This window comes from Sphaeramia orbicularis, chromosome 17 (genome assembly GCF_902148855.1).
Source record: "Sphaeramia orbicularis chromosome 17, fSphaOr1.1, whole genome shotgun sequence".
Taxonomy (NCBI): Eukaryota; Metazoa; Chordata; class Actinopteri; order Kurtiformes; family Apogonidae; genus Sphaeramia; species Sphaeramia orbicularis.
In genome coordinates, this window is record NC_043973.1 from 34,843,579 (window position 1) to 34,847,841 (window position 4,263).

Consider the following 4,263-nt stretch of genomic DNA (forward strand, 5'->3'; position numbering starts at 1 on the left):
GCAGAATATTGTTAAAATTTGTTTTCACTTGTTTTTCTTCAGACAATTCAAGTTGTTCATGTTATTCAGATTTTAAAGGTAACTTTGTCTATGTAAACCTGACCATAACATAATTTTTCTTTTTTCACTGTTGTTATTTTACTGGTTCGGCCCACTGCAGATCAAACTGGACTGAATGTGGAACTGAACTAACATGAGTTTGACAGGCCTGTTTTAATGGATCATAATTACTTCATCCCACTGTTCCATCTTTCATGAAAATCACGGCAGCAGCTTCAGCTTCTATGTGGAAGTAGTAACTGCTCTGTAAGGTTTCCAGCACTTCTTTTGTATTCATCTGACCTTTTCAGAAGAAAAAAGTAGGACTCCTGACTTCTAAATGAGTATTCTATGTCAGTTTATCATAGGAAAAACAAAAACACCGCTCGGATCAATAATCTTATTACAAGTGCACACATGTAATCACTGTAAGATAAATAGGCCTGATTCATCACTATTCAAGGAATGCCTTTTCTGTTATTTTTCATAAATCATATTTATTTATGTACTCCTTGTGGCATATTGCATTGTCGTTAAGAAACATCTGAAATGATTTATTTTTCCATGAATCCTGTTGCCATTGCCTTACTGTCTTCATCACTGCCTTCACTTCCTCAAAACAGGTGCTCAGATTACAATATTGTAGCATACATTCCATAGGTTTACCACACAATACCTTTAATTTAGTTCCCATTTTGTATTGATATACATACCTTTCCCTCTCATTATGTGGATGAAAATGTGTGTGTGATGTTTGGACTGAGTAGAGCAGGTCAATAAACAAAAACGAGTCACAGCAGGACATGTATAGTACGATATTGTTTCGTGTAAAAGAAGGCAAAAAAAAGAAGAAGGCTCTAAATGCTTCCATACCTTTGGACTTGTATTGCCTTGTCTTTAATAACTGTGCCTCATATTCTGCTTTCAATCTCAACGAGTGTATTACACACATATCAAGCAAAGTGGAGAGAAAATGCTACAGATCTGATAGCCTCAATATGTTGTCACATATTTTGTACGGTAGATGATAGTTTCATCTTTTTTATATACATTTTTCTGTGATTTCTCTTGTTTTCTTGTGCGTTTTTTGCTCATTTGATATTTGTAGAATTGCTTACTGCAAAATAACTCCTCTAGTGCCCACATCCTCCTCGTCCTCATCATCATCATCTGTGTCAGAAAAAAGCATTAATGGACAAACTATGATGTTCAGTTGATGTGTAGCTTTTCACAGAAAGTAGAATTTTTCAGATGCTGTGTCAAATTCTTCAATAAAATGGGCACTCTTTTTATCTCTCTGACTTTCTTATTTGCTATTTTCTAACCTGACTGAAATTCTGGGCCAATGTGATCCTTCTACTATGATATAATGACCAGATTTTCTTTCCTGCTTGTTGTTTGTTTTGTTTTTGTTGGTACTCATTCTCATTTTGAACCAAGGATATAAAGAATTTGTTGTTATACCTACTGTAAATATATATAAAAATACGCTATCTTAACTTCTTAACTATTTTAAAGTCTTTCAATCATTCATGACATTATGTCTGACTGAGCACAAACTCAATCATACAAATTTGTTTAATAGCATTTAACCCATAAAGACCCAGTGCTACTTTTTTTTATATATATATATATATATATATATATATATATATATATATATATATATATATATATATATATATATATATATATATATATATATATATATGTATACACAGGGTGGGGAAGCAAAATTTACAATGAACATTTAGTTGTTTTTTCTCAGCAGGCACTACGTCAATTGTTTTGGAACCAAACATATATTGATGTCATAATCATACCTAACACTATTATCCATACCTTTTCAGAAGCTTTTGCCCATATGAGTAATCAGGAAAGCAAACGTCAAACAGTGTGTGATTTGCTGAATGCACTCGTCACACCAAAGGAGATTTCAAAAATAGCTGGAGTGTCCATAAAGACTGTTTATAAAGTAAAGAAGAGAATGACTATGAGCAAAACTATTACGAGAAAGTCCGGAAGATACTATTAAAGAAGGATGGGAGAAGTTGTCACCCGAATATTTGAGGAACACTTGCACAAGTTTCAGGAAGCGTGTGAAGGCAGTTATTGAGAAAAAAGGAGGACACACAGAATAAAAACATTTTCTATGATGTAAATTTTCTTGTGACAAATAAATTCTCATGACTTTCAATAAAGTAATTGGTCATACACTGTCTTTCAAGCCCTGCCTCAAAACATTGTAAATTTTGCTTCCCCACCCTGTATATATATATATATATATATATATATATATATATATATATATATATATATATATGAATAAGGCAGATTAAAATAATTTGTAATTTTATTCTAAAAATCAAACTGCAACTCACATAAAAATGTTCCTTAGAAAGTCCAGCAACCACTGTTGGTTTATTGAAATGACCAAAAATGTTCCTGTGTTCTTTGACAACTTGTTGCCAGTACTGTTTGTGATCTGCATTTGTTGTTCGGCTACAGTTGAAGTCTGGAATAAGCTCCGCCCCTCTGTCAGTGACATCACTGACAACTTTAGTGGAATGCCCAGTTTTCTCCTCCTTCTGAAAGTCTGCATCATCAGCCCAGTCTACTGGAGGAACTGTTCAGAATGTTTGTGGCAGATCCAAAGTTTCAAACAAACGCATGGTGCTGGTGGGGACAAAAGCCCTGATCTGCTTCCCTTCACAATTTGATGGATTAAGGACATCCCAACGCTTTAGTGGAACCCAAAGAACCTGCATTTAACATCATGTTGTCAACCATCAGCTGCTTCTGCTCTGGTGTCACACTGGAGTCACAGAATGGATTTATCTTTTAACAGTCAAAAATAAGCATTAGTGTTACCATTATAATTGTCTCCATGGTTGTTGCTGTTTGTATTGTTGATACTTTCTTGTGAGGGTCTTTGCCACCTTCTTCTCTCTTGTTCTTTCCCCTTCTTCTACCCCCCCACCCCCCATGTCAGGTCCGGCATTGAAATGTGGTTCAACAAAACTCATAATAAACACAGTAGAATATCAAAGGGTGCTTCATATACTTTATGAAGTTACCCTTGGCAAAGCAAATGTGTTCAGCACCAAAAGGAACCAGACTACCATTCTGCTGTTAGGACGCCGGACAAGACAAGTAGAAAAAAAAAAATAGTGTGAAATACCCCCTGGTAAAATGTCCAAATAAGAGAGAATACACAAGCAAAGGTGTCAGAAAAATGGGCAATGATGACTGGGAGTACAGCTGGTGTTGGCTGCTTATTGGTACAGACAGCTGCCTGTCAGCCAGCTGAGCCCATAAAAAGAGAAAGAAAAAAAAAAAAAGAAAGAAAGAAGAAGAAAAATAAATAAATAAGCACGAGTAAAAATTCCAGTAAATTCACCTGGTGTATGCCTTACTTCATCCATATATTTCTAGCTGAATCCCTCAAACCTTGGTTTAGACAGTACTGCTCTTCTCTTACAGTTCAGCTCGTCTGTGCTGAAAATGAACAATTAGTCCATTTCTAGGAAACTTCAGCAACTTGTGCAATCTCTAAAACATCTCCTTTTTCTCCCAAATTTTTTCCTAAATCATCTTTTGAATGTCAAAACCTAATGCAGGGTTCTAACTGAGGTTATCTGAAACTGTATTTTTTACCAGGATTGTTGGACCACCCTACTGTATCTGTTTTACCCATTTGCTGTGTGTTCGTCCCTTGGCTGTTTATTATAAAGTGTCTTTGAGTACTTAGAAAAGCGCTATATAAAACTGATGTATTATTATTATTATTATTATTATTATTATTATTATTATCAATAATAATAATAATAATAATAATAATAATAATAATAATAACAACAACAACAATTTATTTGATAAATAAGAGCTCTGAATGTCTGACTGCATTTCTCGAAGGCGTTTGTACACTGTATCTGCACATCTGATGATTGTGATGCCAGCAACAAAAATGTCCTATTATTAGCAACATGTCGGGGTGACTGAAAGAAGCAACTGTCTGGGCCAATCACAGGGCATTCTCTGATATATTTTAGAATCCCTTTAATTCACCACATGTCTGATGAATTAACCTGCTGACTGCCGACGCAGATGAAGTCTGGCTCCTTGTGAGTCTCAGTTTTTGGAGGCTCTCTGGGGGCAGGGACGAGCTCTGCTTGTCTCAAAATAGCACAGCAGGGGAACACGAGAGTCCGGTTTTCCTGGTCC